Genomic DNA, 21452 nt, shown 5'->3' with positions numbered 1-21452 from the left:
TATACTCGCTCATCCTTAGTGTTCAACTTTTTGTACACGTCGTTACGGACGCGTCAATACCCAATATGTGGGGTTTTAATTTTTTTTTACCTTTTTTTATGCTAATATTAGAAAAAGCATAAAAAAGGGGTTTTTTTTCACATCATTATTCTTTTTTTTTTTTTTTTACACAATTTGAGTCCCTCTGAGGGACTTACATCACTGTACTGATGATCGCTGTCATAAGGCATGGTAGAGCTACCGCCTGCCATGCCTTATCGCTTATACAGCGATCATAGGCATAGGCAATACAGGACGCCAGTGTCTGGCGTCCTGTTGCCATGGTGACAGGCCGGGCCGGGCTGCCAGCCGGAGACACAGAGGGAGCGCGCTCCCTTTGTGAAGTCTTTCCCTGCCGCGATCTACTTAGATCGCAGCAGGGAAGGGATTAACAGCGGGGGGGGGGGGGGGGTCGCGGGGCGCATCTCCGTTGCCCCCTCACTGTAGCAGCGGGACGCCGGCTGTGACTGACAGCCGACTCCCGCTGCAGGATAGCGCGAGGTCAGTCATGATCTCGCGCTATCCCGATGACGTACCGGTACGTCCTGTTGCGGGAAGTACCAGGGTCCCAGGACGTACCGGTACATCCTAGGGAGGGAAGGGGTTAAATAAGCAGAATCTTGTTGTGGGACCCCGAGTCCTTTATTGGGGGGACTGACCTCCGCTGTGGAGCTTATTCACATGGATTATATTCTCCTGCGAGTTCTGAGCGATGTGATTAATAATCCCCGGATATCACAGCAGAAGGGCGTCACTCACACAAGCGAAAAAAAACAATCGCAGCTCGTTCTACTTTGGTTGTTCCCTTGGAACGCCTCGCCCATTGTTCTTAAGGGGACCTTAAAGGGGTTGTCCCGCGGCAGCAAGTGGGGTTATACACTTCTGTATGGCCATAATAATGCACTTTGTAATATACATCGTGCATTAAATATGAGCCATACAGAAGTTATTCACTTACCTGCTCCGTTGCTAGCGTCCTCGTCTCCATGGTTCCGTCTAATTTCGCTGGCGGCTTGCTTTTTAGACGCGCTTGTGCAGTCCGGTCTTCTCCTTTCAGCACGAGCCGCTTCAGTGTGCTCCCCGCTACAGCTCTTCTGCGCATGCGCAAACGAGCTGTAACTTCTCGGGAGCGCGCTGGAGCGGCCATTCTGTACCATCCTCTCTTAGAGGAAGGTGCAGAGCCGCCCAGCAGTGCAGAGAAGCCGCCCAGGTAAGTGATGGGTCGGGGGTGACGAGTGATTAACTGGCTTGGGCCCCGGGGCCTACAGCTGTCGCGAGGGGACTGCCGCTGGGGCCAGGGGCCTAGCGCGGGGGAGCCGGGGCCTAGCGCTGGTTACCTGCTGCCTGGCGGTGGGTGACTGTGGCCCAAGAGTGTGTGCCGTGGTCGGCCGCGTTCAATCCCGAGGCCCGGTCGGCAGGAGTGGTGGGTCCGGTCAGCGGCTGCGGGGCGTCTGGTTGTCAGGGAGACACAGCTGGTAGCGTCTCGGGAGCGCGCACGTCGGGCTACAGCAAGCGCGGTGCACCATGGGAGAAACCCGCGGTGCACCTTGGGAAAAGAACCGGCGGCCATCTTTGGGAAACGTTTTATAAGTTGCTGAAACACAAGAACTGTGAGTAGAAACCGGCTTTAAAACCCATTTACACGGGTGCATAGTAATGTATGCTTAAGAAGGGGGGCTGGGCAATACAAAAATTACACCCTTGCCTCGAGAAAACCCCTTTAAAAGCCCCTCAATGCCGTGCGATGAGCCGCGAGGACGATTCCCCAGAAGTCATGTGATGCGGTTATTAATCATCGCCGTGTAAACCGCCCGCTGACAAGTGTGATATCAGCCGCCGCTGTGACTCCACAGAGACCCCCAGGCAGGCTGAGCCCCCGGGGGGCGCTGTCCTAGATTCCTGCACCCCCAGAAGAGATCTGAACTAACGGATGGCAGAGATAATGATGGAAGGAGGATGGCTGATCATAGATGGAGCCATAGGAGACCACCGGGTCCCGGACCCTCCTGCCGGGATTGGTGTCTCCTGCAGTGGGGTCTGTCCCTGTGTAATAGGATTGTCCCTCTCTCTAAGCCCCCGACTAAAAGGGACTAAAGGACAGATTACTGGGCTACTAGGAGGCTTGGGCACAAACTCTGCCAGGCCGGAAGGGGTTAACAATCCCCTCCCCCAGCAGCCCTAAAGGGGTTAACAATCCCCTCCCCCACTGACCTGCCATAAGGGGACACACAGACCTCCACCTTCAGAGTCGGACAGCAGTCGTGTGCTTCCAGGACCTGTGATGATGTCACTGTCATGTGATCACCTGTGTGGGAGGAGTCAGGGGTCACATGACTAGGGGGTGATCTGCTGTGCTGGGTGAGCTGAAGGGATGTGTGGGGTCAGGATGGATGTAGCAGAGCCATGTGTGCGTGTGATGTACATGCAGCAGAGCTGCACTACTTGGGCACAGCAGAAAGGGGGCGCTATCACCAGCTGCAGAAGATCCCTGAGGCGGAAGATGGGCAATAATCCCTGAATGACTGCAAACCCCCTGCAGCGAGATCTGGTGGCCCCAGCACTGAGGGGCCCATCTGCCCTGTTAGGTGCAGACTAGACATGAGCGAACACCAAAATGTTCGGGTGTTCGTTATTCGGAACGAACTTCCCGCGATGTTCGAGGGTTCGTTTCGAATAACGAACCCCATTGAAGTCAATGGGCGACCGGAGCATTTTTGTATTTCGCCGATGCTCGCTAAGGTTTTCATGTGTGAAAATCTGGGCAATTCAAGAAAGTGATGGGAACGACACAGCAACGGATAGGGCAGGCGAGGGGCTACATGTTGGGCTGCATCTCAAGTTCACAGGTCCCACTATTAAGCCAGAATACCGGCAAGAGTGGGCCCCCCCCCCCCCCCCCCCAACAACTTTTACTTCTGAAAAGCCCTCATTAGCATGGCATACCTTTGCTAAGCACCACACTACCTCCAACAAAGCACAATCACTGCCTGCATGACACTCCGCTGCCACTTCTCCTGGGTTACATGCTGCCCAACCCCCCCCCCCCCACACACACACACACACACGACCCAGTGTCCACAGCGCACACCAAACTGTCACTGCCCAGCCTTCAGCTGCCCTCATGCCACACCACCCTCATGTCTATTTAGAAGTGCGTCTGCCATGACGAGGGACCGCAGGCACACACTGCACAGGGTTGGCACGGCTAGGCAGCGACCCTCTTTAAAAGGGGCGAGCGATAGCCCACAATGCTGTACAGAAGCAATGAGAAATAGAATCCTGTGCCACCGCCATCAGGAGCTGCACATGTGGGCATAGCAATGGGGAACCTATGTGCCACACACTATTCATTCTGTCAAGGTGTCTGCATGCCCCAGTTAGACCGGGCTTTTTAATTCATAGACACAGGCAGGTACAACTCCCTATTGTGAAGTCCCTGTCGACCGACAGCATGGGTGGCTCCCTGGAACCCACCGGCGGTACATAAAAATATCCCATTGCATTGCCCAACACAGCTGAGGGAGTAATGTCGTGCTTAATGCAGGTGGGCTTCGGCCCACACTGCATGCCCCAGTCTGACTGGGGTTCTTTAGAAGTGGACACATGTAGGTTAAACTCCCTGTGGACCCACAGCATGGGTGGCTCCCTGGAACCCACCGGCGGTACATAGAAATATCCCATTGCATTGCCCAACACAGCTGAGGTAGTAATGTCGTGCGTAATACAGGTGGGCTTCGGCCCACACTGCATGCCCCAGTCAGACTGGGGTTCTTTACAAGTGGACACATGTAGGTTAAACTCCGTGTGCACCTACAGCATGGGTGGCTCCCTGGAACCCACCGGCGGTACACAAAAATATCCCATTGCATTGCCCAACACAGCTGAGGTAGTAATGTCGTGCGTAATACAGGTGGGCTTCGGCCCACACTGCATGCCCCAGTCTGACTGGGGTTCTTTAGAAGTGGACACATGTAGGTTAAACTCCCTGTGGACCCACTGCCTGGGTGGGTGCCAGGAAGCCACCGGCGGTACATAGAAATATCCCATTGCATTGCCCAACACAGCTGAGGTAACGTCAGCTGGAATGCAGGTGGGCTAAAAATTCATTTGATTACACTGTAGGCGAGGGCCCACAAAAATTGCTGTACCAACAGTACTAATGTACATCCCAAAAATTGCCCATGCCCAACCAAGAGGGCAGGTGAAACCCATTAATCGCTTTGGCTAATGTGGCTTAAGTGGTAACTAGGCCTGGAGGCAGCCCAGTGTAACGAAAAATTGGTTCAAGTTAAAGTTCCAACGCTTTTAAGCGCATTGAAACTTATAAAAATTGTTCATAAAAATTATGAGTGAGCCTTGTGGCCCCAAGAAAAATTGCCCGTTCAGCGTGATTACGTGAGGTTTCAGGAGGAGGAGCAGGAGGAGGAGGAGGAATATTAGACACAGATTGATGAAGCAGAAATGTCCCCGTTTTGGATGGTGAGAGAGAACGTAGCTTCCATCCGCGGGTGCAGCCTACGTATTGCTTACGTATCGCTGCTGTCCGCTGGTGGAGAACAGAAGTCTGGGGAAATCCAGCCTTTGTTCATCTTGATGAGTGTTAGCCTGTCAGCACTGTCAGTTGACAAGCGGCTACGCTTATCTGTGATGATTCCCCCAGCCGCACTAAACACCCTCTCCGACAAGACGCTAGCCGCAGGACAAGCAAGCACCTCCAGGGCATACAGCGCTAGTTCAGGCCACGTGTCCAGCTTCGACACCCAGTAGTTGTAGGGGGCAGAGGCGTCACCGAGGATGGTCGTGCGATCGGCTACGTACTCCCTCACCATCCTTTTACAGTGCTCCCGCCGACTCAGCCTTGACTGGGGAGCGGTGACACAGTCTTGGTGGGGAGCCATAAAGCTGGCCAGGCCCTTAAAGACTGTTGCACTGCCTGGGATGTACATGCTGCTCGATCTCCGCACCTCCCCTGCTACCTTGCCCTCGGTACTGCGCCTTCTGCCACTAGCGCTGTCGGCTGGGAATTTTACCATCAGCTTGTCCGCAAGGGTCCTGTGGTATAGCAACACTCTCGAACCCCTTTCCTCTTCGGGAATGAGAGTGGGCAGGTTCTCCTTATAGCGTGGGTCGAGCAGTGTGTACACCCAGTAATCCGTTGTGGCTAGAATGCGTGCAACGCAAGCATCACGAGAAAGGCATCCTAACATGAAGTCAGCCATGTGTGCCAGGGTACCTGTACGCAACACATGGCTGTCCGCACTAGGAAGATCACTTTCAGGATCCTCCTCCTCCTCCTCCTCCTCAGGCCATACACGCTGAAAGGATGACAGGCAATCAGCCGGTGTACCGTCAGCAGCGGGCCAAGCTGTCTCTTCCCCCTCCTCCTCATCCTCCTCCTCCTCCTCCTGTACGCGCTGAGAAATAGACAGGAGGGTGCCCAGACTATCCAGCGGCATACTGTCTTCCCCCGCCCCCGTTTCCGAGCGCAAAGCAGCTGCCTTTATGGTTTGCAGGGAATTTCTCAAGATGCATAGCAGAGGAATGGTGACGCTAATGATTGTAGCATCGCCGCTCACCACCTGGGTAGACTCCTCAAAATTACCAAGGACATGGCAGATGTCTGCCAACCAGGCCCACTCTTCTGAAAGGAATTGAGGAGGCTGACTCCCACTGCGCCGCCCATATTGGAGTTGGTATTCGACTATAGCTCTACGTTGTTCATAGAGCCTGGCCAACATGTGGAGCGTAGAGTTCCACCGTGTGGGCACGTCGCACAGCAGTCGGTGCACTGGCAGCTTAAAGTGATGTTGCAGGGTGCGCAGGGTGGCAGCGTCCGTGTGGGACTTGCGGAAATGTGCGCAGAGCCGGCGCGCCTTTACGAGCAGGTCTGACAAGCGTGGGTAGCTTTTCAGAAAGCGCTGAACCACCAAATTAAAGACGTGGGCCAGGCATGGCACGTGTGTGAGGCTGCCGAGCTGCAGAGCAGCCACCAGGTTACGGCCGTTGTCACACACGACCATGCCCGGTTGGAGGCTCAGCAGCGCAAGCCAGCGGTGGGTCTGCTGTGTAAGACCCTGCAGCAGTTCGTGGGCCTCTTATCGCCTAAGCTGAGTAGTTTCAGCACGGCCTGCTGACGCTTGCCCACCGCTGTGCTGCCACACCGCGCGACACCGACTGCTGGCGACATGCTGCTGCTAACACATCTTGATTGCGAGACAGAGGAGGAGGAGGAGGGTGCTTTAGTGGAGGAAGCATACACCTCCGCAGATACCACCACCGAGCTGGGGCCCGCAATTCTGGGGGTGGGTAGGACGTGAGCGGTCCCAGGCTCTGACTCTGTCCCAGCCTCCACTAAATTCACCCAATGTGCCGTCAGGGAGATGTAGTGGCCCTGCCCGCCTGTGCTTGTCCACGTGTCCGTTGTTAAGTAGACCGTGGCAGTAACCGCGTTGGTGAGGGCGCGTACAATGTTGCGGGAGACGTGGTCGTGCAGGGCTGGGACGGCACATCGGGAAAAGTAGTGGCGACTGGGAACTGAGTAGCGCGGGGCCGCCGCCTCCATCATACTTTTGAAGGACTCCGTTTCCACAACCCTATACGGCAGCATCTCAAGGCTGATGAATTTTGCTATGCGGACGGTTAACGTTTGAGCGTGCGGGTGCGTGGCGGCGTACTTGCGCTTGCGCTCCAACAGTTGCGCAAGCGACGGCTGGACGGTGCGCTGAACTACACTGCTGGATGGGGCCGAGGACAGCGGAGATGAGGGTGTGGGTGCAGGCCATGAGGCGGTAGTGCCTGTGTCCTGAGAGGGGGGTTGCATCTCAGTGGCAGGTTGGGGCACAGGGGGAGAGGCAGGGGTGCAAACCGGAGGCGCTGAACGGCCTTCGTCCCACCTTGTGGGGTGCTTGGCCATCATATGTCTGCGCATGGTGGTGGTGGTGAGGCTGTTGGTGTTGGCTCCCCGGCTGAGCTTTGCGCGACAAAGGTTGCACACCACTGTTCGTCGGTCGTCAGGCGTCTCTGTGAAAAACTGCCAGACCTTAGAGCACCTCGGCCTCTGCAGGGTGGCATGGCGCGAGGGGGCGCTTTGGGAAACAGTTGGTGGATTATTCGGTCTGGCCCTGCCTCTACCCCTGGCCACCGCACTGCCTCTTGCAACCTGCCCTGCTGATGCCCTTGACTCCCCCTCTGAAGACCTGTCCTCCTGAGTAAGCGTTGCACACCAGGTGGGGTCAGTCACCTCATCGTCCTGCTGCTCTTCCTCCGAATCCTCTGTGCGCTGCTCCCTCGGACTTACTGCCCTTACTACTACCTCACTGCAAGACAACTGTGTCTGATCGTCATCGTCCTCCTCACCCACAGAAAGTTGTTGAGACAGTTGGGGGAAGTCCCCAGCCTCTTCCCTCGGACCCCGGGAACTTTCGAATGGTTGGGCATCAGTGACGATAAACTCCTCTGGTGGGAGAGGAACCGCTGCTGCCCAATCTAAGCAGGGGCCCGAGAACAGTTCCTGGGAGTGTTCCCGCTCCTGAGCAGGTGTCATTGTAGTGGAGTGAGGAGGCTGGGAGGAAGGAGGAGCAGCAGACAGAGGATTCGGATTTGCAGCAGTGGACGGCGCAGAACTGCGTGTTGACGTTAGGTTGCTCGAAGCACTTTCTGCCATCCAGGACAGGACCTGCTCACTTTCTAATAACCGTCTCCTGCGTGGACCCATTAATTGGGCGATGAATGTGGGGACGCCAGAAACGTGCCTCTCTCCTAATCGCGCAGCAGTCGGCTGCGACACACCTGGATCAGGAGCTCGGCCTGTGCCCACACCCTGACTTGGCCCTCCGCGTCCTCGGCCGCGTCCACGTCCTCTAGGCCTACCCCTACCCCTCAGCATGCTGTATTACCAGTGATTTGATTTCACAGGCAGGAAATAAATTGGCGCAAGACTGCAGCCAAATATAATTTTTTCCGTTTTTTGAAAACGAAAGGCCCCACTGCCTCTAGTGAATGAATAATCTAAGTTTAATAACTGTGCTGTGTCCCTGCTAATGTGTCACAGAACGTGAGGGTAGCAGAGTTATTAACTCTGGCAGAGCAGGTATTTTTTTCCCAATTAAGGAAAGCAAATGGCGAAGCCAGGAGCAAAACGTAGCTGGGTGCGTCTGATTTTTAAACGTTGCACACGCAGCCGACACGTGTCCACCGCCCTTAGGACGGACAGAGGCAGGACAAATAGAATTATTTTCAGTTTTTTTCCACCAAAAGGCAGCACTGCGTATATTCAATGAACATGAGAAGTTTAATAACTGTGCTGTGTCCCTGCTAATGTGTCACAGAACGTGAGGGTAGCAAAGTTATTAACTCTGGCAGAGCAGGTATTTTTTTTCCCAATTAAGGAAAGCAAATGGCGAAGCCAGGAGTAAAACGTAGCTGGGTGCGTCTGATTTTTAAACGTTGCACACGCAGCCGACACGTGTCCACCGCCCTTAGGACGGACAGAGGCAGGACAAATAGAATTATTTTCAGTTTTTTTCCACCAAAAGGCAGCACTGCGTATATTCAATGAACATGAGAAGTTTAATAACTGTGCTGTGGCCCTGCTAATGTGGCACAGAACGTGAGGGTAGCAGAGTTATTAACTCTGGCAGAGCAGGTATTTTTTTTCCCAATTAAGGAAAGCAAATGGCGAAGCCAGGAGTAAAACGTAGCTGGGTGCGTCTGATTTTTAAACGTTGCACACGCAGCCGACACGTGTCCACCGCCCTTAGGACGGACAGAGGCAGGACAAATAGAATTATTTTCAGTTTTTTTCCACCAAAAGGCAGCACTGCGTATATTCAATGAACATGAGAAGTTTAATAACTGTGCTGTGTCCCTGCTAATGTGGCACAGAACGTGAGGGTAGCAGAGTTATTAACTCTGGCAGAGCAGGTATTTTTTTTCCCAATTAAGGAAAGCAAATGGCGAAGCCAGGAGTAAAACGTAGCTGGGTGCGTCTGATTTTTAAACGTTGCACACGCAGCCGACACGTGTCCACCGCCCTTAGGACGGACAGAGGCAGGACAAATAGAATTATTTTCAGTTTTTTTCCACCAAAAGGCAGCACTGCGTATATTCAATGAACATGAGAAGTTTAATAACTGTGCTGTGGCCCTGCTAATGTGGCACAGAACGTGAGGGTAGCAGAGTTATTAACTCTGGCAGAGCAGGTATTTTTTTTCCCAATTAAGGAAAGCAAATGGCGAAGCCAGGAGTAAAACGTAGCTGGGTGCGTCTGATTTTTAAACGTTGCACATGCAGCCGACATGTGTCCACCGCCCTTAGGACGGACAGAGGCAGGACAAATAGAATTATTTTCAGTTTTTTTTCCACCAAAAGGCCGCACTGCGTATATTCAATGAATAATAACTGTGTTGTGGCCCTGCCTACACAATTCTTTCCCTGCAGTATCAATGGAGGGTGCAATGCTCTGCAGAGGCGATTTTGAGAAGAAGAAAAAAAATGCAGCACAGTTAACAGCAGCCTGGACAGTACTGCACACGGATAAATATGGCCCTAGAAAGGACCGTTGAGGTTCTTGAAGGCTACACTCACTCCTAACACTCTCCCTGCCTATGCAACACTTCTGTCCCTAATGCCGGGTGCAATGCTCTGCAGAGGCGATTTTGAGAAAAAAAATAATTGCCACTGCTAACAGCAGCCAACACACAGCTATCAGTGGCCCTAATAAGGACCTTTGGGGGTCTTGAAGCCTACACTAACTACCAATTCTTTCCCTACAGCAGCTCCGGCACCAGCAGCACTGTCCCTCATCTAACTCACACGGCATCTGTGGCGAGCCGCGGGAGGGGCCGACTTTTATATTCGGCGGACACCTGATCACCCCAGCCACTCACAGCAGGGGGGTGGTACAGGGCTGGAACAACACAGGGGGAAGTTGTAATGCCTTCCCTGTCTTTCAATTGGCCAGAAAAGCGCGCTAACGTCTCAGGGAAGGAAGTGAAAGTAACCCGAACACCGCATGGTGTTCGTTACGAATAACGAACATCCCGAACACCCTAATATTCGCACGAATATCAAGCTCGGACGAACACGTTCGCTCATCTCTAGTGCAGACTGAACGCTGAGGCCTCATGTTCACGGGTTAATTCTGATTTAAAATCCGCATCGTTTTTCCTGCACGCAGATCCGCCCCCCATAGAGATGCATTGGACACCCGCAGGTAGTTAAATACCTGTGGATGTCATTTTTCCCTTCAGGTGCGGGAAAAAATCCGGACATGCCCCATTTTCGGGCGGGTCTCCTGCAGGCTTCTATTGAAGCCTATGGAAGCCATCCGGATCCACGGGAGACCCGCGCCTGAATTAAAACTCACCTCTCCGGACGCTGCGGTTCTTCCCTTCTTCGCGGCCAGAATGTGCCCGGTGCATGCGCACTGCCAGCGTGCCAAGCACATCCGCCAGGCCGAAGAAAGAAGGTCCGGCCGCGAAGAAGGGAAGAACCGCAGCGTCTGAGAGGTGAGTTTATTCTTATTTTTTAGCCTCATGTCCGCGGGGCAGGAGGGACCCCCTACAGATTCTCCATGAGGAATCCGCGGCGGGCCTGATTTTCCCCGTGGACATGAGGCCTGATGGTCTTCTACCCTGATGGAGGATGGTTGAGTGATAGTAAGCTGACTGCAGCAGCACTGAGGCCCCCACATTCACAGCTACATGTGGGCAGAGTCCAGACTGACGCTACAGACCCAGTAAGGATGGGTCTCTCTGTGGGTAGAGTAGATCTGCAGGGGGGGGGGGGGGAGCTTTCTCATATAGCGTCTTGATCAGTGAAGGGTTAATAGTTTGCTTCTCAGACAATCAATAAGTAATATCCCTCCAATCAGCAATATTTGAAGTTGTGTAAGATGTACATTTGATTCCCATCGCCTCTCTACGGCCGGCTGCACACAACTGGACTTGCATTGCAGAATCCCACCCGGTTGTATGCAGCCAGCCCAGCAGTGTCTGCACTATAAAGATGTAGCAGTGCTGAGAAGGCTACTGTGTGTGAAGAGGTAAACGTTTCTATGCAGTGGGAATAGTGAAAATAAAAAATACCTTTAATAATACAGAAAAGAGGATATAATAAATGAACAAGGGAATACGGGGGTCGAGGAAAAGCTCCTGGATCCAAGGCATCAAGTGGAACAGAGTGAGGATTCAGCACCTGAAAGTAAGACCTACCCAAATGTGATACCATTTATCTAAGAGTAGAAGAACAAGCACAAGCCTTCATCTGAGAAACAACCCCCTGTCTGATACCCTAATGCTCACACTATCCATGAATGGTGGTGGAGACTCCAGGGCTTCACGAAAAGGGGACAAAACTGTTCTACTCATTGAGACCTCAGGGGGCAACTGGTTTTAGGATATAAATCCATCTACATTCCAATTGCGCCAGGGCTTCTTCCATTCACCATCCCTCGTGCTGATAAAGACTGTCTACACCTCTGATCTAAGGGGGTCTCCTTTGCAGGAGTGGGGTCATTAAAATGTTTAGGAATGTTTTTGTTTTTTACTTCATAGGATCTTGTTCTTGGCCTGCAGCTTTGATGGCTAATATGTACTCTCTCATTCTCTTTTTAAAGGGGTTGTCCCGCGGCAGCAAGTGGGTCTATACACTTCTGTATGGCCATATTAATGCACTTTGTAATATACATCGTGCATTAATTATGAGCCAAACAGAAGTTATTCACTTACCTGTTCCGTTGCTGGCGTCCCCGTCGCCATGGTGCCGTCTAATTTTCAGCGTCTAATCGCCCGATTAGACGCGCTTGCGCAGTCCGGTCTTCTCCCTTCTGAATGGGGCCACTCGTGCCGGAGAGCTGCTCCTCGTAGCTCCGCCCTGTCATGTGTGCCGATTCCAGCCAATCAGGAGGCTGGAATCGGCAATGGAACGCACAGAGCCCACGGTGCACCATGGGAGAAGACCTGCGGTCCACCGAGGGTGAAGATCCCGGCGGCCATCTTCGCAAGGTAAGTAAGAAGTCACCGGAGCGCTGGGATTCGGGTAAGTACTATCCGTTTTTTTTTTTTTAAACCCCTGCATCGGGTTTGTCTCGCGCCGAACGGGGGGGGGGGGGGGGGCTATTGAAAAAAAAAAAACGTTTCGGCGCGGGACAACCCCTTTAAGTGGTCGTGAGTTCATGCCCACATGAATCAAATTACAGGGACATATACCATGATAGATGACCCCCATCGTCTCACAAGTAGTTATATGTTTCATCTGATAGGTCTTGGTTGACCAGGAGTCAGTAAATGATGTGCTGCTTGGCTCAATGTTGCAATGACAACAGGGATTGCTGCCTCATCTAGGGCTTCTAATTGGCAACAATGGGGACATGTTGTGTTTTAGGACGTATTGACTTCTCACTGAAGATGAGCTGGCACACTCGGATAAGTCAGTTACTTCAGCGAGCCTCGCTCTTTTTGAGTAACTGCGTTCTTGTCCGAGCGTGCTCGGGTAGGGGGGGGCAGGGGATAGTGGGAGGTAGCTGGGGAGAGAGTGAGAGAGATCTCTCTCTCTCCCCCCCCCCCCTCCGAGCACGCTCGGACAAGAATGCAGTTATTCGAGAAGAGCGAGGCTCACTCGAGTAACTGACTTATCCGAGCGTGCTCGTTCATCTCTACTTCTCACAAAACGGTCCTTCAGGTTAGGTCACTTGCAGTATGTAATGGAGCATCTCTCTGGCAATAGGCGTTTAAGTTCGTTGTTGATTTTCAACACATGCCAATGTCTATTCAGTATTTTCCCAATCTCCTTCCAGCCTGAATGATACTGTTATGACCCTTATAGTACTATTGTCTTCCCTACTATGTACCACTGGTCTTACAAGTGATTCACTTCTAGTATATTTAGCTCTAAAATATCATTTAAAGGATCGGGGAATGTTTAGCTCGCAAAAAAGAAGGCTGAGAGGAGACTTAATAGCTGCTACAAATATCTGAAGGGCTGTCACAGTGCAGAGGGATCAGCCCTATTCTCATCTGCACAAGGAAAGACTAGAAGCAATGGGATGAAACTGAAAGGGAGGAGACACAGATTAGATATTAGAAAAAACTTTCTGACAGTGAGGGTGATCAGTGAGTGGAACAGGTTACTACAGGGAGGTGGTGAGTTCTCCTTCAATGGAAGTGTTCAAACAAAGGCTGGACAGACATCTGTCTGGAATGATTTAGTGAATCCTGCACTGAGCAGGGGGTTGGACCCGATGACCCTGGAGGTCCCTTCCAACTCTACCATTCTCTACCATACTCTACCAAGACGAAAAATATTTTCTATTAACTAAGCAACCGGAAGTGCCCTATTTCTATTTTTTGCCCAAGGTGCATAAGGATAAAATGAGACCACCAGGGAGACCCATAATATCGGGGATAGGGTCCCTTACGTGCAATCTATCTGAGTACATTGATCATATATTACAGAAAATGGTTACAACTTTACCTGCATATCTGAAGGACACGGGGGATTTTCTAGAAAAATTGAAGACGATTTCGTGGAAACCAGGTTATATCCTCTGCACCTTAGATGTTACATCACTTTACTCCAACATTCCACATGAGGCAGGATTAGCAGCAGTAGGTTCATTTCTTGCGAAAGATGATCAGATGCCCAACAGACGGAAGGATTTTATTCTGGAGGGTATAAAATTTATCTTGGATCATAATTATTTTACGTTTAACAATCAGTTTTACATTCAAGAAAGAGGGACCGCCATGGGTACCAAATTCGCGCCAGCGTACGCGAATTTGTTTACGGGAGCTTTTGAAGAGCACATAGATAAATGTAACCTCATATTTTATCAACGCTTTATAGACGATATTATCTTAATATGGAGGGGGAAAGAGCCAGATTTGGTACAATTTATTTCCCATTTAAATATTAACAACAGCGGTTTACAGTTCACGGCCAATTTCAGTGAAACTTCCGCCACGTTCCTAGATATTGACATCTCCATTGTTGATGATCAAATCCAGACGATCACACATTTTAAAAAAACTGACATGAATAGCTATCTGGATTATAAGAGCTGTCATGCCAAAAATTGGAAAAATAACATTCCCTTTGGACAGTTTATAAGGGTCAAGAGGAACTGTACTAAAGTAGAAGATTTTGAAAAACAAGCAGTAATCCTAAAAAACCGCTTTTTAGAGAAAGGGTACCCAACGAGCTTGGTCAAAGCAGCTTATGAAAAAGCTTGTGTATATAATGCACAAATGAAAAACGGAAAAGAGAAGAATGATACCGAGGGGAAAACAGATGAGAAGGGTAATAAAATAATTAGGTTTATCACCAAATACAATAGCCAACATAGCCATATACGAAAAATTCTTTATAAACACTGGAATCTCCTGAGGGAAGATCCTTTTCTTCAGAAGATTCTCCCTACGAATCCGTGTATCACTTTCCGGAGAAACAGAACCGTTAAAAATATGGTAGCTCCATCCTGCCCATTTAGGAAGAGGGGATTTAATATGGAGAAATCTAAATTTTTAAATACTAGTACCCTGAAGGGGTCGTATAAATGTGGTCATTCTAGATGCAAATGTTGCCAGTCTATTGTACATGCGAGGAAGGAAATTTTGATAGATTCAGGTAAACCTCCATATAAGATTAACTCTTTCCTTAATTGTAGTAGCTCCTATATTATTTATCTCCTTGAATGCCCTTGTGGCCTTAGATATATAGGTCGCACTATAAACCCTTTACGCATTCGTCTGAATAAACACCGCTGTAATATCCTGAATGGCTTCTTGAAACACAGTGTGTCCAGACACTTTCTAGAAAAACATGATAAGAACCCCTCAGGTCTCAGAGTGACACCACTGGAGAAGATAAAAATAGGTTCAGCCACACACCTTAAAAATAGAGAGATGTATTGGATTTTCATATTAAAAACATTAACACCGAATGGCCTTAACGAAGTGCTAGAGAAGATTTAATTAACTAAGGAGTGTTTCTTCAGGAGATTTTAAGAGAATTTATAATCTTTATCATTTTTATATGTATTTTTAGTAAAAATTTTATGTCATATATTATATCTATGGATTATGTCATATATTAATTATACATTAATTTTAATCAAGATAAAGACTTACCTCGACCATGCACTAACCATCCAGGTGCCGGTATATATATATAAAAAAAAATTTTCAGCCTGCTAAATTATTTTTAACCTTTCTAATCCTATTTATATATATATATTTTTCTATATATTTTTTCTAAATAGATTGTTTATTAGAATTAGTATATTATTTACCCCCTAAATTATTGAATCAATAAAGATTGGCATTACATTTTGGGTTGCGGATGCAATTAACCATCCGATCTATATTAGTAGCATGTCATCTGGAATATATAAATATCATTTTATATGTATATATATATATATATATATATATATTATCAGTACTATCAATCTAGGCCACCGGCAGATGATATATTTTTAGATATATATACTTGGTCTTGGTATAGTCACTAAACTATAAATAGTAAAGTTAAGAAATTTACGCCGTGGAATATGCTAGGAGGTCCGCCTCCCGGTTGCCCGGCAACCGAGTAATGCCGTTGCTATTTTAAGAATAACACCTTGTGACACAATGACGCGGTACGCGTCATCATGCTCTGCCGTGATTACTTGATAATTATATAACATCTGTGCCATTATGTGCTAGTATGTGCCACGTAGTGTAAGGACGTGTAACGCGGCAGTAGATTCCGTCCTCGGTGCTTAGGAACCGTGCAATATCGGCACTAAGCTTTGAGACCTGTCACGTGTGATTATGACGCATAATGCGTCACTAGGCTCCACCCCTGTTGCCTAGTTACCGTGTAACGTCGGCGGCATCATGTGAAACAAGTCAGGTGACAGACTGACGCTGAAAGCGTCATACAGGTCCTTTCCCACTGCCCGATAGCTAGAAAATGCAAGCATAATTAATGGTCTCGTTTTTAATAATGGCATTTTGATTAGATCTTCGATGACAAGTCTGATGCAGTTTCAACAAAGTCCCAGCTTTAGGGATTACAATAATAGAAACGTCATATAGCTCCGTCAGCACACTACACGATGTGGCTGACGTCATCAACACACGCCCATTCCCAGGGACGCTGAACACACGGCACTAACAAGCATGGGAAGGGTAAGTCTTTTTTAATATGTATAAATACTTGTATATACTGTATTTTTGTTTTATCTGTATGGCTTGAGAAAGGTGCTTTGTTGCACTGAAACGCGTCGCCTTATTAAAAGTTTAGTTTGACTTTAAAACTCCTGGACTACTACTATGCATCTTGGAGCATAGCTCTGCACTGTGTTGAGGATACTCTGTGGAGGGGGCATTTGTGGATCATACTCCCCTCCTTTCAAGTAAGTGTCACACCTCACTATTACTTCTATGTGAATTCGTCCTTAGTTTACTCCATCTTTGAGCACAGATCCTTTTTCTGACTATATATTTAAAGGATCTGGGAATGTTTATCTTGCAAAAAAGAAGGCTGGACAGACATATGTCTGGAATGATTTAGTGAATCCTGCACTGAGCAGGGGGTTGGACCCGATGACCCTGGAGGTCCCTTCCAACTCTACCATTCTATGATTCTTTCTTGATCGATATCTCATCATAGGCCCTTTCACGAAATCTCCTGCTCATTTCCAGGGCACTCCTCTCAAAGGTAGGTCCATCTAAGCATATTCGCTTTAGACACAAAAATTGGCCAACCGGAATATTCATCTTCAATGAGTCTGAATGTGATGAGTCATCATGTAAGATAATGTTCACAGCCATGGGTTTTCTATACATATCGGATGTAACAAATCCATTTTTGGCGGTTAGAGAAAATAACGTTAAGGTGCACCATATTGTGTCTCCCACACTTATAGGTCAATTTGATGTTATAATTGTTTCTATTTAATGTGGATATAAAATTGTCAAGTTTACCTTCCGATCCCTGCCAGACAATCAAAACATCAATATATCTCATCCAAATCCAGACTCTGTCCAACATGGGCATCGGATCCTCCAAGAGCATACTTCTCTCCCACAGCCCCGGGAATAAATTGGTGTACCAGGGCGCATGAGGTGCCCTCATCACCATGCCCTGGAGCTGTAGGAGGAAGGCATCTCCGAACATGAAGAAGTTGTGTGTCAATATGAATCTCAATAGTTCTGAAATTAACTTACTCATCAGTGCCCGAGCAATCAAGGTAGTTTTATTGTGACTCGTATTCGGTCCTCATGTCCGATAGATATATAAAGAGACTACATCACACACCACTAATAACATATCCTCCTCTAGTTGGAGATCATGATCTTATTCAGAACATCAGTAATATCCTTTAGGAAGGAAGGCAAGGTTAAAACGAGAGGTTTCAAAACAGAATCAACCAGTATGCAAATTGCTTCACATATATTCCACATACCTAAGACAATGGGTCATCCAAGAGGCTCCTCCACAGTTTTATGGACTTTAGGTGACAAATACAAGACTGGTATAAACTGGGCATCCAAAATCAGGCAGTCACCCTCCCTTCTTAATAACAACACTTAAATCTACCACCTTGTAGACAAGATCCATCAGCTCTACCCTAAATTTAAACAGGGTCTCAAAAGTAAGTAGAGATGAACGAGCATGCTCGTTCGAGCATTAGCATTCTTGAAGGTACTCGTTACTCGAGTGAGCACCACACGGTGCTTGAGAAAATGTCACCCTCTCCTCCCCACATGTATAGCGGCTTTTTTTAGCCAATGAACATGCAAGAAAGGCTTTGGCACCTCCTGCTATGACGTGCCAACCCTTTGCACGTCTATAGCAGTGACTGGCTGGCCGGATCAGGTGACCTACAAGCATAAAAACTCAGGTCACCTGATGTTCGCCTTACACGGAGGCTGGATTAGCTGAGGGACAGAGCTGCTGCTAATCAGGGAGAGCAATAGTGTAGGTTAGAAGTTGTGTTTAGACACGGATCCATTTTCAAAGAACCCAACAGTCCTTTTTAGGACTACAACTTCTCTCATTTTGTGCATCAGCAGTTTGGCTGGCTGGGAGCAGTAGTGCGCACACAGTATTCCCAAACATCCCGGCTACATACTGTTACCGGTTCTATACAGTATACTGCTACTGGTGTACAAAGACTAGATAGGAAGTAAAACTCCTCATTTTTAATTTTTTTTATATTTGTTTGGCTTAAACCCTACACCAAATTCCCCTGTGTGTGTCCTGTCAATGCACACTATCTAACAAGTCTGTACACAGTTTACAGTTTCTAATTTGGGCTTAAACCGTATGCCAAATTACCCTGTGTGTATCCTGTTGATGCACACTAACAAGACTGTACACAGTTTTCAGTATTTGGGGGGGGGGGGGGCTAAAGCATACACCAAATCACCCTGTGTTAGGCAGGTACGACATAAGACTGGGAGTCCCTAAAAACCACCCCCACCTCTGACCCTACCTACTTTCCTCGCCCTGGCTAAACCCAGGGGGACAACTGGGTGGCAGTCCCTACACTGTCTAGGGATAGCCTGATACTACGGGGGGGAAAAGGAGCACAAAAACTTAGGAAACTACCAGGGAGATACACAAAAGGCTCAATGAAACTACAGCAAAGGAAGGCAAGGATTGACGCACTAAGAAGACCAGAGAGACCTAGTAAACCTCACTAGATACAAACATTGGCAATGAAGCTTTCCAGCTGCTGCCTCTTATCACTAGAAAAGAGGCGGAGCCAATGACATGCTGGTGGGTGAAGGAAGAAGACCCACCAACTCGCGTCAGAAAAAGGCTCCCAGAGCCGCCCTGAGGGAAACGCCGCCGGACCCGGAAGGAAGAACGCCGTGCCTGGACCCTTGCAGCTGGACCGGAGTGTTGACGAGACCCGACTGCGCTCCTGGTAAGTTTCCTCCTAACACCCTGTGTGTGTCCTGTTGATGCACACTGTCTAACAAGACTGTACGCAGTTTACAGTGTCTATTTTGGGCTTAAAGCATACGCAAAATACCTAGCAGTTTGCATAGCATTTTGACGCAGTGCATTATACAACATGATGAAGACTAGGGGTAAGGGTCGAGGATGTGGACAGAGGCCGAGGTCCTGGGCGGGGTGAAACAGTGCCTGCTGCTGAGGGAAAAGTAGAACGCTGCGTATCTACGCTCCCTAGCTTTATCTCACAGTTTGCAGGTCCGTGTGGTACACCATTATTAAAAGCACAACAGTGCGATCAGGTGATGATGTGGATAGCGGATAACGCGTTCAGTCATTTATCCACCATGCAGTCCACTCACGCTAGCCAAGGGACTGCACCTCTGAATCCTCACGCTGATTCTCCTTCCTCCCAGCCTGGTCACTCCAGGAAAAGGAGAGATTCAGAACAGGCATACTCACAGGAACTGTTCTCAGGTCCCTTCCGTGAGTGGCAAACAACGATTCATGAGCCACCGAAGTTTGTCGTGACCGATGCCCAAAATTTGGACCTTTTACAGACTCAGGGTGATGAGGTTGGGGACTTCCAAGTAGTGTCTCAAGAGATATTTGTTGTCATCAATATCATATAGAGAAAGTCCCGCAGGACTTCTTAGTAATGCACAGCACGTGCAGAGGTTCCAGTGAGGAAAAATGCAGAGCCACCTGTGGGGCTGTGGACCTTCAGCCCCAGGTATGTTCCGTTAGCAGCAATAAAGTGGCAGCATCAGTGGTGTAATAAGCAAAAAAGAGGTTTATTGCTCCATAAAAATGGCTATTGAAGTGCCCCCTGCCTTCTTAGTAGGGTGAGGACAATGGTACCAAGTAGTGTAATTACGATTTTTGCATTTAGGAATCTTCCCTGCTTGGAAATGTGTTTCCTGGAAAAGTGCAATCATGATTTTATGTCTATTTGAGTGGTCCAATATCTGCACCCTCTTAGCAGGTTTGTTCAATCCCCTCACGTTGTATGTGCTGAATGAACTATTATCCATTACGTGACCTTGGTTGAGAGTGTGTCTTTAGTGCTGGGATAGTGGGGGATGGGATGCGGAGGGGGACGGGAGAGGAGAAAGAGGAAAGAAAAAGAGGGGAAAAAGAATAAGAAGAGAACCGTAGGTTCAAATAAGTAAACCTTGTGCAGTATTGAGCAACTGCTGGTGCATTCATGGTGAAATTTTAGCATCTTGCTAATGGTCGCAATGTCATGCGACAATTCACCCTGAGTGGGAAGTGGAAGGGTGCCAACCAAAACCGGGCCAGTCCCTGCTCACCTCTCCCCCCCAGGGTTGAACATAATTAAGCTAAGGTACCCCTAAGGGTCTTTTCTAAAACCTCCGAGATTCGGTGAACATAAATCAACATCATATTGTAGCAAATAAACCAGTGCGAGTTAAACTTAGTGGGTTTGTGCCTCATAGTAAGTAAGGCTACCTCCCTAAACATGCAGGTCGGGAGCAGCCCCTCCCGTCACCCCAAAACTGGGCTGTTAAATCAGACTTTGCCACAAATCTGCGACCACTCCTAGAGAAGAGGAGGAAGCCGGTCCCATCTAAAATGCATGTCCCTAAGTCGGAGTCTCCGGATTAACTCGAAAAAATGAGAGAGGATTTCACTCTACGATGAGCGACGTGACTTCAAGAGTCAGCTGTTGGGCCTCTGCGGCGCTCCCAACGTTGTCTGGGTTGAACTGTTTGCCAATGTTCTTGTGTCGTGGGCGCGATTAGGGTCGGGGCCACAGGCCAATCTGGAAGAGCAATCATTGGTAGCTAAAATGCACCCAATAATTTAGGCAAGTCTCCTAGTGTGCGAGGGGTTGATGTTTTGCCCTTCTTAGCTATCAGATCAAACGGAAAGCCCCATCAGTACGAAATACCGTTATCTTTTAGTGCTGTTAGAAGCGGTTTCAGGGCTCCTCTAAGACGGAGTGCGTGTCGTGCTAGATCTTGTAACAGGATAATTGGTCTGCCATTGTGTGAAAGGTCCCCCCTCTCTCTGGCGGCCCGTATGATAGCTTCTTTATCCTTGAAAAGATGGATCCTGCATCCCTGGATTGATTCTGATCTGCTACCCTGGGTCCGAGTGCTCTGTGGATCCTGTCAGTTACGACCAGGTTCTCTGTTGATCGACCCAACAGCTGCAAGAAGAAGGTTTGGGCCCAGTCCTCTAGTTGATGGCCCTCTACCCCCTCGGTCAAGTCCCAGATGCGTAAGTTATTCCTCTGGTTCCTATTTTCAAGGTCATCAAGGTGCATTGTAATGTTGTTGATCTGTTCCACTTGAAATTGAATGGCCTGTCTATGGTACTCTAGTATGGCCGCTGTCTCCTCCTGGGCTTCTTCCATCTGTATAAGCCTATGGCCCATCTGAGGTATATTGGAGTGAATTTGCTCTAATGCTTGTTTATTAGATGATTCGAATCTA

At 48.8% G+C, this 21452-nt stretch overlaps 2 protein-coding genes and 1 pseudogene across 3 annotated transcripts in view; 1 reads left to right on the top strand and 2 right to left on the bottom strand.

Moving 5' to 3' along the window:
- The window catches only part of LOC136629134 (oocyte zinc finger protein XlCOF6-like), a 32148-nt gene extending 29850 nt beyond the window's left edge, over positions 1 to 2298 (bottom strand). Inside the window, exon 1 of the mRNA XM_066605281.1 lies at positions 2251 to 2298. The gene's annotated coding sequence lies outside the window, so the exon portion shown is untranslated. The remainder of the gene's footprint in view (positions 1 to 2250) is intronic.
- LOC136629139 (oocyte zinc finger protein XlCOF6-like) overlaps positions 1 to 21452 on the top strand; it is a 913937-nt gene that overhangs the window by 481204 nt on the left and 411281 nt on the right. The gene's annotated exons all lie outside the window — the stretch shown is intronic.
- The window catches only part of LOC136627169 (zinc finger protein 850-like), a 532511-nt pseudogene that overhangs the window by 148085 nt on the left and 362974 nt on the right, over positions 1 to 21452 (bottom strand).

The sequence above is a fragment of the Eleutherodactylus coqui genome, chromosome 5 (assembly GCF_035609145.1).
Source record: "Eleutherodactylus coqui strain aEleCoq1 chromosome 5, aEleCoq1.hap1, whole genome shotgun sequence".
Taxonomy (NCBI): domain Eukaryota; kingdom Metazoa; phylum Chordata; class Amphibia; order Anura; family Eleutherodactylidae; genus Eleutherodactylus; species Eleutherodactylus coqui.
Note: the sequence above shows the minus strand (reverse complement) of the source record. Positions and strands in the feature narration are given on the sequence as shown.